The sequence below is a fragment of the Anomaloglossus baeobatrachus genome, chromosome 1 (genome assembly GCF_048569485.1).
Source record: "Anomaloglossus baeobatrachus isolate aAnoBae1 chromosome 1, aAnoBae1.hap1, whole genome shotgun sequence".
Classification (NCBI taxonomy): domain Eukaryota; kingdom Metazoa; phylum Chordata; class Amphibia; order Anura; family Aromobatidae; genus Anomaloglossus; species Anomaloglossus baeobatrachus.
The window spans coordinates 453086410-453098763 of NC_134353.1; positions in this window are offsets into that span (position 1 = coordinate 453086410).

Here is a 12354-nt window from a genome sequence, read left to right on the forward strand (position 1 = left end):
AGCATAACGTAACCAAGTCACCTCGGTCACCGAATTCCTAATCAGTCCCGAAATCACAGCCTCACCAGACTCCACAAGCTCTCTGGACACACCACTCCGAACTCGTCCGCCCACGGCATCTAAGCCGGGAACCTGCAGAACTGAAAACAAGATAAAGCGTTAGCCACCCGGTTGTCAACCCCCGGTACATGTTTCGCCACCACATGAATATTCAACTGCAGACATCTGAGCACCAAATGCCGCAAATATGCCACTACAGGCCCAGATTTAGCCGACATACTATTGATCGCATGCACTACCGCTTGATTGTCGCAATGAAAGCAAACCTTTTGCCCCAAAAACCACGGACCCCACAATTCGACCGCCACAACAATCGGAAACAACTCCAACAAAGCCAAGTTTTTTACCAAACCACCCTGTTGACAACCCTCTGGCCAGCTCCCTGCACACCAATGGCCCTGAAAAATTGCACCAAAGCCCGCTGACCCAGCTGCATCGGTATACAGCTGCAGCTCTACATTGGGCACAACCTTAACCAACCACAACACCCGGCCATTAAACCGACGCAAGAAAATGTCCCATACCAAAAGATCCTCCTTGATCTCCCTTGTGACACGCACAAAATGAGCTGCCGACTTTACACCTGCCGTAGCCGTCGCCAACCGCCTAACAAACACGCGCCCCATCGGCATGATTCTGCATGCAAAATTCAGCTTCCCCAGTAAAGACTGCACCACCTTAAGCCGCACCTTCTTCGACGACAGCAATGCCGCTACCGCGTCCGGTAAATCGAAAACTTTATCCTCTGGAAGCCTGCATTCCCTTGCCATGAAATCGATCTCTGTGCCTAAGAACCGCATCACCGATGCAGGCCCCTCCGTTTGCCAAAGGGATACCAAAACAATCCGACACTTTCTGCAGCAAAAACAACAACCCCGCGCAAATCCTAGAACCCGCCGGACCGACACAGAAAAAATCATCCAAATAATGAAAGATAGATGACAAACCGGACACATCCCGTACCACCCACTCAACAAATGAACTAAAAGCTTCGAAGTATCAACAAGAAATCGAACAACCCATCGGCAAACAACGATTAACATAATATTTCCCATCCCACCAGCAACCCAAGAGATGCTGGCTATCTGGTTGCACTGGCAACAACCGAAATGCTGACTCGACGTCCGCCTTTGCCATCAACGCCCCACGACCAGCCGCCCTAACCAAATCCAGAGCTCTATCAAATGATACATAATACACCGCCGACAGTTCCGGTGCAATGCCATCATTCACCGACAACCCCTCCGGGTAAGATAAATGATTAATAAGCTGAAATTTATTCAGCTCCTTTTTAGGCACAACACCTAACGGAGAAACCACCAAATTTTAACATGGCGGGACCTCAAACGGCGCGCCCATCCTGCCGAATTCAACCTCCTTACTCAACTTCTCCCCCACAACCTGAGGGTGCTCCCTTGCAGAGCGCAAATTCCGACTAGACGCTAACGACAAATCAACAACCAACGTGATACGAAAACCGTGAGAAAAACCAAAACGCAAAAGGGACGCTGCTTCACCATCCGGGTACCTATTTAAAAACGGCCCCATCGCCTCTACTTTCACTGGCGTTTCCCTCTTACCAGTCCCGTCCCCAGCCTTACCTCTCCCCTTCTTGAAGCACTTGGCCAGACTATGTTTCCCTCCGCAGCCTGAGCACTCGTATTTAAAACGGCAGGCCGCTCCAACTTTACACTGTCCTTCATTAAACTGCCAGCAGAACCCCTTCTTCTAGCTGCCCGAGGCCCCAACTCCTGATCCCCAGGCACTCCCGCGAAAGGGCTGACTAGGAGCTTCCATCAACCGCATCCATAAGGAAATTTCCTTATGATCACACCGCATGCCCGCCCGCAAGACCTTCCTCTGTCTAAATTGCTCGTCTTACCGCAACCACGCCAAACCACCGTAAGTCCGATACACCTCCCCAATCGCATCCATATATCCAAACAAAGCCGAGCAGTGGTCTGGATCCTTCTCCCCAATAACACTTGCTAAAATCGCAAACGCCTGAAGACAGTTTGCAAATGTCCGAGGAATGAGCTTATAACGGCGTTTTTCTTCCTCCTCCTTTTCCTTCTTGGAATCACTCGGCTTCACCTTGTCTAAATTAAATTTTTCCAGGGGGAAAAAGGAAAAAATTTCCACATGCTCCCCCTTCCAGATCTTATCCCTCACCTCCTTTTTAAGGTGAGCCCCCAGCGGGCCCTCAAAGCACACATATACCTAACTCTTAGCCCTGTCATCTGGCCGCACCACCTCGTCCTCCTTTTCTCTTTCCTTTTCCGTAACCTTCTCACCCCCCACTGTGTTTACCACGTCATTCGCAACTGCAGCCTCCAGCACCGTCTCACCGCTTTCCGACGCTGCGCCATCCGTCACCACTCCCGTCCACACTGCCGACGGCGCCTGCGCAATAGCGACAGCAACTGACTCATAAAATCTGACCCCGCAGGCGCTGCCGTGTCCGCAGCTGCCCCCCCGACAGCACTAGCCCACTCTGCCGCCGGCTCCAATAACACCGAATCCCCGGCTAGCTCACCCGACCGTGACTCGGCATAAGTTGGAAAAGACGCCTCAACATCCTTCACCATTCCTTCACCCGATTAGTCTCCTGATGTTAGAGCTTCCTCCTCTTCCTCACTGGGACCGTCCTCCCCAGCTTCGAGTTCGGAGAACGCAGCCGATGCAATCCTTCAACCACGGCCACTCTTCTGAGCTACCGCGTGGGCACTGGTATCTAGGACTTGCTGTTTCCTGTGCAGCGACCACCCGAGGGACCGTCCTGTCCCGCGAGTTAATCGCATGGACCTCATCCTCTTCTGGCGACCTCCTCACCGTTCCCAGCCATCAGGGGACCCAGGTGCCCCCACTCAAGCCAGCCGGCTCCAACCACCAGCCTCCGTCGTCTCCTGCCCACCAGGGCTGCCGACAGCCTCCATACGCTGGATCCTCTCCCGCCCGGGGAAGACCGCCGCCGCTGGGTGCTGTGATGAGGGTCTGAGCGACCTGTCAGATGCTGCGGGGGTCCTGCCCTCACTCCTGCTCACCGTCGCCTCCCGGGACTCCCTCTCACTTCCACTTGGACCGGACGTCCCGCAGGCTGCCACCGCCCACCCCCCCACCGCCTGCGGGGGGGGTAACGCTGGCCTCCGACACCCATTGGGCGCACTCCCGGCTGGAAGCCGCCGCTGCGTTCCGCACTACGACTCGAGGCCCGAAAGTAGGAAGTAGGCCTCGAGTCGGCACACCCCTCTGCGGTCGCCGCTGGCCTCATTCACTTGCTGGGCGCGCTTCAGGGCGGACGCCGCCGCTGCGCTCCGCAGGACAGCACGAGGCCGGAAGTAGGCCTCGGGCTGGATACGCCCCCTCCGTGACCGCCGCTTGCCTCCGACACTCGGTGAGCGCTCTCCCTGCTGGCCTCCATCCGCGCTGGGCGCTCTCACGGCTGGGATCCGCCGCCACTGCCCGACTCCCCGAGGCCCGACACCAGAAGTAGGCCTTGGGCTGCTCACGCCCCCTTCTCGGCCACCGCGGCCTCGTCGGAGATTTCTCCCGCCGGCAGGAGCAGGGTCAGGGAGCTGCCGCTGGCCGGCCTGCCACGGAGGGTTCCTAGGGGGGCTCTCACTTCTCCTTCTCTCCCCACCCGCACCAGGCGATTACCGTTGAGGGGGCCTGGACCGCCGCCCGCGGCTGAAGGGGGAGCAAGGGGAAGGTGCCGACGGAGTAAGACACCTCCCCAACCCTTAATATATCTCTCCCTCCACCCCCCCCCCAGGCCAATCTGCATTCTACAAATTCCACCAATACCCTTTTTCCTATCTATTAACCCCACTACTCCTTCCCTTCCCTCTGGTCATGTCGCCCCTCCACCCCATGGGTTCCATGGCTTTCTATATCAAGGTACATTTATAATTGAAAAATTGAGATCACTAAAACAGTATAATAAAACTAGTTAAAATCAATATCTACAAATAAAAACAAAGGATAAGGGTTGTCGAGACAAAACCTATTCGTGTGCAGATGAGCACTAATACTACAAGAGAAAGACATATGAAACCTCAAATATATAACTGTTACTAAAACTTCAGGATGGCAAAGATTGCATCATTCTCCTCCAATTAAAGGAAAGGGGCGAAGGTCAATGTTTCATTAAGGCCATATGGATGTATAGTTCCAAGGGTCCAAATCCACTTGGTTTCCCTTTGAGCCAATACACGACTGATGTTACCTCCTCTGACACCCAAATTCACCAGATCATTCCCACGTACTTTTAAAAGTGATGCGTTACATTGGTGATGAAGTTTGAAGTGTTTAAGTGTAGTCTTCATCATCTCGACATTAATTTCTTCTTTAGCCACAATGATGTCCCTTACATGTTCCCTTACCCTTACTTTCAGGGCCCGTGTGGTCAGTCCCACATATATAAGGGAACAGGGACAGGTGGCATATTATACCACCGCTTTATAGGTGCAGGTGATATACTGGGTGATTTGGAAGAATTTCTTTTTATCAGAGGATGAAAAATCTTTGGCCCGCTTGGGGCATGTTATTATGTTATAATGAAACCACTGCACGTCCTGGATTGGGAGACACACCGGTATTTTCATCTTAGGAGAACTACTCCATTATTCATTAAATACCATTGTGCCCCACTAATAGGATTATATGGACTGTGTGCATATGATTCCATTATAACATATTAATATGCGTTGGCTTTATTACCGTTTTTGCAATTTACCTTTGGTAAGAAAAGAAGATTTTTCCTGTTGTTCACTTGTCCTGAGGGAAATTTAGACAATTCACCTATGAGGAATCTACCTATCAGCAACAATCATACAGTAGATTTATTTACTGACTTGTCAGCCTGATCAAAAAATCTTTACACAAACATTTAAGGCATTCGATTCACAAACTGACACAATTGTCTGCACATTAAAACCTTTTGGTTTCTCTATTAGATAAAAATCCTTTGAGGAAGACCTATTAAAGGTCGAAACGCTGACCTGACATTCTTTGGAATTTTTCTGTATTACACCATTAAAAAGCATTGAAAAACTAAAACATTTTTTCCATTTTCTTTCTTCAAGTGTGCTATAGTCTTCATATTATTTTGGGTATTTTTGACTATTTAGCACCATTTAGTCCGGTTGAGCCAGACCTAATCTCTTTTCCCTCTCATACATGTCACAAGGCCATATTACAATATTCCCACCCTTGTCTGCTGGTTTGATCACCACATCGTTCATATTTTTAATCCTATTTAAACATCTATGTCCGTCATTTGTTAGATTATCTCTGTAGACATTTTTGGAATGTGGGAAAATTCTGCCGTTACCAATTGCACAAAAAGATCGATATTAGGGCAGGAGGACAAGGGTGGGAATTTTTTTGATCTAACACAAAGTGGGAGGTATCTTACCGAGTTCACTGCTGTCATGTTCAAGTGCTAGTTCTTCTAAGGTTTGCAGGGCCAGTTTTTTGGTCATCGTGGGGAAATTTTTTTGTAACTCCTTGTTGTGGAATCATTTTTTCAACACCAAAGTGCAGGTAAAAATATGAAGGTCTTTTACCACTGTGAAAATATTAAAGGGTGAGCATGGAGAGAAGGTAAGGCCCCTAGATAGCACATCCCTCTCTACGTCAGATAACACATGATTGGATAGATTGATTACCTTTAGGGTTTCCTGAAGCTTGCTGGTTGAAGGTTGTTTTTTATTATTAGTTTTATTGGGATGTTTATGTTCCCATTTCCTCTTATGTGCAAATCTTGTGGTAATCGGGGAATAAGATTGATCCAAATTTTCCCCAGTACAGGATGCAGAAGAACCGGATGTAGAACGATTACGAAAATTAGATACACGCTTTCTCCACCGATATACTTTCTGTTGTTGATAATCATCGGTGTTTTGTATCAATTTTTTAGAGGGTTTCTCTAATTTGTTTCTCCCATTCCTCCGAGTTCTTAATCATAAGGGAATCGAATGATGCAATCTTGTCAGTTGAAGAGATGGTTTTTAAATCTAGATATGTCTTTCCAAGTCTTTCTCAATATCGTCCAAGGTGGTTTTGTTCATAGCCACCAGAAGCTCCATAAATTTGAATGAAATATTGGAACAGATTTCTTCCCATTTAGAAGTGAAATTTATATCGCTGATGAGAAAAGAGGGAAAGACTTGTATACGGAGACCACGTGGGATCATTTGTTTCTGAATATAACCCTCTAAAAATGCTTTGTTCCACCACACACAAGTGCGTCTTTGTCAAACATGCTTGGTGCTGTTCTGTAGTTCAATCAAATTTTTATGCTCATCAATATTGCCTGCTGGAGTACCACTGTTGAAGTCTTTGTTACATTTAGATTGCCAGGAAAGATCCCTGGTCCTGTAGTCCATGTTTGTTGCTGCAAAATTCTGTGAAAATACACAGAGATATATAATAAACAAAGAGCAAACAAAAAACACATTTCAGATAAAATAATTGTAAATATGTGCCCACATTTAAGGATAATGGCTAACACAGAAATAAAGATTCAAAAAAGGAAAACAAGTCATTAAAAATACAAATCTTTATTAGATCAATGTTAAAAATAACAATTACATATATTGTAAACAGTGGTCAGCAGGTGGCGCCAACAAACTATAACACGAGAACTGCAACATAGAATAATAATTAGTGTAGGGATTCTCATCAATCCAAAAACCCTGGCAGTGACAATACAGAAAGATGAAAACCAAAAAGTGGTCTAAGAGTCAAAGCAGTGCAGGAACTGCCGTCACTGTCAGAGCGGAGTAAGGAGGATTCCAGCAAATAAATATTAATTTTAAACAAACACAAAATGAATAGCAGTGAATACCTCATAGAGGTGAGAGCGCCAACACGATCCCTACATGCACGTTTTGGTATACGCCTTCTTCCGGGGATAGTCTCACAACCACAATGATCCACCATTTATATATAGACTAACCAATCAAAAGAAAGGGATGGGTGGGTGTAACAGAAAGAAACCAATCATATGATGCAAGAGCCTCATCACATCCTGTCTAGAACTGGTGTCATCCTGGGCGGGTATGTATATCACCAAGGTAACCTGTAAACTACCATTGAAGCGGTATTGTGACGCCCTGGGCAAGCCAGGGGTCACAGGTCATCACACCACCACACCCTATACCCCAGTTAGGAACACCAAGGCTACCAAAATCCTTGTTGCCTTCCTCCAGGGGCTGATGTTCACACCAGGGGGTGGGCCAGGCGGCTGGCTCCGCCCACCGAGGAGTACACAGCCCTCGAGGCGGGAAGAACCAGGCAGATAGAGAAAGGAGGGAGAAGTGGAGAGTTCAGTTAGGGAGGTGAAGGAGTAAACAGTGGAGTGGTAGAGGAGCTAAGTGAAGTGAAAGTGAAGTAGTAGTGGAGCAAAGAAGAAAAGAGTAAAAGTGAGAGTAGAAAAGCCTGAAGTTGGTCCAGCTGTGTGCAGGACAGAGTCAGCAAGGTCAGCAACGGCGGTGACCGTCTGGAGGGGGACTGCTTGGAGGTTGGTGGAAGGACCGCGGACGGGTAGTGACCCGGCGGTCTGGAGCAGTATACGAAGAACAGTCAGCACCAGGGCAGGGGCCTCTCGGACCCCGGCAAGGCTAGGAGTCGCCGTAAATTTGCCAAATCCGTCAGTGAAGGGGACGTCTGTCTCCAAACAACCAAGTCCCGATTGAAGGCAACAGTCCGACCGTTACAGAGAGACACCGCCACCGCCAGGGCACCAGTTTCTCAGGGCCAGCGCCTGCGGGCAAAGTAGGGCTCCTCCGGCCCATATCCAAGCCGGGGAGCGGGTTACCGGTGGGAACCCATCGCTACCAACACAGAAACATTAGGTGCAGGACAAAGGGACATCACCGTCACCTACTGGGAGAGCAAGTGCAGCCGTCCGTGGGAACCGTCTTTCCAGCCGTGTGGTTTACCGAAAAACTGTGTCAACGTCTCAGGCTGAGTGAGTACCACAGTGCCGCAAGGCACAGCGCTGCCCCCGCGTCCCTGCACCCCACCAAGCCCTGCATCACCCACCTCATCACTGGGCCCCGGGATCACCAACCCCTACCCACGGAGGGGCAACACAACAACTGGCTGCTCCATACCATCCCTCCCGGGATCCCCATACAGAGCAGCGGTGGTGTCAACAAATCACCACAACCGTGGGTGGCGTCACGGACAATAACCAATCCCTATACCCAAAACCCCCTTTCACTCACGGGCGAGGAGCGCCGCTCGAGACCCCCGGGATCCGGCCCACCGCTCGAGCCACCACTGAGCAGCAGCAGCCGGACCCGAGCAGAGGGGTGAACGCGGTGCTGACACCCTCCTCCCCGCCCGCGACAGTAGCATGTGATCAAAGGAAAGGGGAGGAGAAAAGAACAATAAGCAGAATGGACAGTGTCTGTGTGATCTTGGATATGAAAATAGAATAAGCATCCATGTGTTGCCAAGGAGACCGGCAAACCACCCGTACCGTGAAGCCGATATTCCATGGCAAACAACAGAGGCTAAGTGGAATTTACGTCTGTGACGACCTGGATGGGCCAGGTAGTCACAAATAGGGCCCCGCATTACACCTGTCCCTCTTAGGTAACATACAGCCAAACACTAAAACCCTAGTCACCCCCTTCAGGGCTTGATGGACACACCAGGGGGCGGAACCATGCGGTTGGAAGACTCCCCCGAGGAGTTCAGAGAGCCTAAGGCGGGAAAGTATGCCGATTAGTTTTGGAGGTCAAATGCAGAGGCCGGTGTGTCAGGCCTGAGCTAAACTGCCTGGTGCCAGGGTAGGAGCCCTGGTACCTTAGGCTAGGAGGCAGACGGAGGCCTCTGTCTGCAGGAGCCGGGAAGACGGCTCGGTGGAACCGTGGTGGACCGGGACAGGGTAGTGGCCCGCCGGAACCGACCCGGGGAACCGACTCGGAAACCGGAGCACAAAGGGGGGTACTCAGATCCTGAAACTAGGTCCAGAAGCAACTGGGGGCTAGCTAATTAACTGATTGCGGCCAGGACTAGAGGTCCTGTCCCACCCAAAGTCCCGACTGAAGGCAACAGCCCAACGAGGGGGATAAGCAGCCACTGCCACGGCTCAGAGATCCCACAGGCCAGCGTCTGCGGGCAAAGGGCAACTTAGGCGACCACAAGCCGGGAGCGGACTCCTGAAGTTGCAAGCACAGGCAGTCCACCATCCAACACAGGTGCGGGAGAAAGACAGAGACCACCAGCTGGGTGGGGGACCAGACTGCGGCCGGCTGCGGGCACCTACTACCATCACCTTGGTTTACCAGAGACTCGTGTGTTTACTAATAGTGAGTACAACAGCACCCTCTGGCCACCCATCTCCCCGCACCGCCAAACACCCCCAACGGGTCCCGGGGCCCCCATCCCTGCCCACGGAGGGGTTAACAACTTGCTGCCAAACATCTACCCCAGGTGCCCCGTAACTGCAGCGTTACCGCTCCCGTGGGTGGTGTCACGAACTTAACACGGTTCCGGCCGTACATCTACATCCCCAAACCACAACCCCCCTTTCAGTTGAAGTGACCGCGAGACCCCCGGGTCCGGAGACCCTCGAGCCACCCACAGAAGGTCCGGATCCGAGCGGCTCGGCTGCCGAGCACGGGGCGGTACACGTCCATCAACAGAATGATGGCTACACATGATGTGCGCTCATGTGACAGGAGGAGGAGCTATATGCACAACACGTCCATAAGCATAAAGAAGCTAACCCAGAGGTAATTAGGTGATCCAAAGGGGTGGCGCATATATCAGCAGTGGTAAATATGGGAAAACAAAAAAACATAGTGATGTCACCAAGAGGGGGAAGCACACCGCCTGCACACGAGCGGGGCCGCGTCTCAAGCGCAACAAGTGGCGCCATCCAGGCTTCCATCCATCCACAAGGTAAAGCCCAGAAAAGTAGTATGTGTCCATCATACATAACACATAATCTGCATGAAAGACAGTCACAGCAGCGTATATACGCGACGCCAAAGCATAAAACCATAACACCATATTATTGAGGCAGCGAACTAGTAAAAAATTATACAGATATGCTGGAGATACAAATATGTGTATATATATAGGGGTGTTTATCTCAGCCAAGGAAAGATGTTACTGGGTTACCAATATAAAGTTCTAAACACCCCACATAAGCATAAATACATGATATATCCCATGACATGTAGTAATAGTAAACAGCATAATTGGATGTGAATATGTTGCGGGTGGGGGCCGCTGACGCTTCTCTCTCTTGGGGGCCTGCTCGGATTTGGGTTACTGCTACGGCTCGAGTGGTGACCGGACCCGGGCTCTCACGGCCGCCCGTCCTCACAACCGTCAGGAAGGGGGTATTTACAGGGGAGTTGTTGTGACTGTGACGCCACCCATGGATTGCGGTGAGGGATGGTGGCACCGCCGCTGCCTGGTGATGAGGCTGATGGAGCGGGGCAGCAAGATGGGATCCCCTCCACGGGTAGGGGAGGTGTAGTCCCAGGGCCCGAGGATTGAACACGGGAGTGATGGCTGCTGGAGGTGGCGCGCCGGGCTGAACTGGGGGACAATGGTGTACTCACAGTTCAGTAACTTCACACAAGTCCAGTAGTAAACCAAGTTGCCAGTGGCCGGCTGCATTAGGAGGGTGCATTCGGGTTCCGCACCCAGGTTAATGAACAGTTATCCCTTCCTCCTGCACTTTGTGTTAGTCTTTCCTTCTGGACGATTTTGCATGGAACGGAGAAGTCCACTCCCGGTTCTGTATGTGTTGGGAGCTATGGCTCGCGAAAGCTGACCTTTGGAATTTCAGTGGGTTCTGACGGACACCCTATTCCCTGCGCTGGGCTTCCGTTTTGCTCTATCTGGGCAGTTAATGGGACAAAGTCTGGAACCTTGTCCCCGGCTGGTTAATTGGAGAGGGGGCTTGCAACCTTCCTCGCCCTAGGGTCCAGGCACCCTGACTGTGCACGGCCTCCGGACCGGATTCCCGCTGTCGGCACCGGTGGGCTACAACCCTGCCCCAGTCCACTTTAGGTCTCCCGAGATCGGATCTCCATCACCTGTGTCCCTGTTCACTGTCTGCCACCTAGCCCGGTAGTCCAAGGGCCACTACCTCTGACTACACTGCTGTCAGCTCTCCACACTTCAACTGTAAAAACTTGTCTGTTCTCCTTCGCCTCCTCTACTTGACTCCAAACTTCATCTACCGTGTTCCCGCTTCTGACACCTCAGGACCCCTAGGTGGGCATTCTCATCTGCCTGATCCCACCCACTGGTGTGCCCTTATTATCATGAGGGGGTGGCTAGGGTTTAACCCCTTTACGACCGCCGATACGCCTTTTAACGGCGGTAAATAAGGGTACTTTTTCCGATCCGCCGCTTTTTAACGGCGGTCGGAAAAAAGGGTCTAGCGCCCCCCAGAGTCAGAAAATTTCCGGGGTCTCAGCTGCCGGGGGTAGCTGAGACCCTGGAGATCATGATTCGGGCCGGTTTTTCCGGTCCCCGCTCACCTGATGACCGGTATACACCGTATACCGATCATCAAGTTATAGTAAATGACCGCGCCGGTAAAAAATGATTTATCTCCCATCTGGCATGATCAAACATGCCAGATGGGAGATAAATCTTTTTCCCGGTTCCCTCCGGTCCCCCGGTGTCCCCAAAGTGCCCCCCCCGACCCCCAACCCCCTCCCGAAAATCCAAGATGGCCGCGCGCACCGGCGATCACAGCAGCGCGCCGGCCGCATTTACAGTGTTCCTATGGTTTCTGTCGTATGTGCCATAACACATACGACAGAAACCTGCTCCCTAGGCCCCGCCGGGTCCCCCCCTACCCCCCCCTGGTGTCCCCCCGGTGTCCCCCGGTGTCATACATACCTGTCGGAGCCCTGATCCCCCGCGGCCCCCTCCTCCGGCTCCTTCTGTGCAGACTCCGGTCACATGAGCAGAGCGCAGCTGTCAGCTTCCTGTGTTCAGGACGCTGGCTGCTCGCACTCTGCAGCTGTGACCCAGGGAGAGTGGGTGCAGATTCTTTGCACCCACTCTCCTAAAATGGAGGGTCTGCCCTCCTAGAAAATGGGGGATACGTTCCCTGAACGTGTCCCCCATATTCTAGAAGGTCCAGAGGCGACGTGGGACATCCAAATGGATTATTGTGGATTTTTTTTTTTCTTTTCAATAAATTGGTCAATCAGGGAATGTTTGGGGGAGTGTTTTTTCAAATAAATTTTTTTTGTTGTCAATTTTTTTTTATTACTGTCAATTAGTTATGTCGGGTATCTG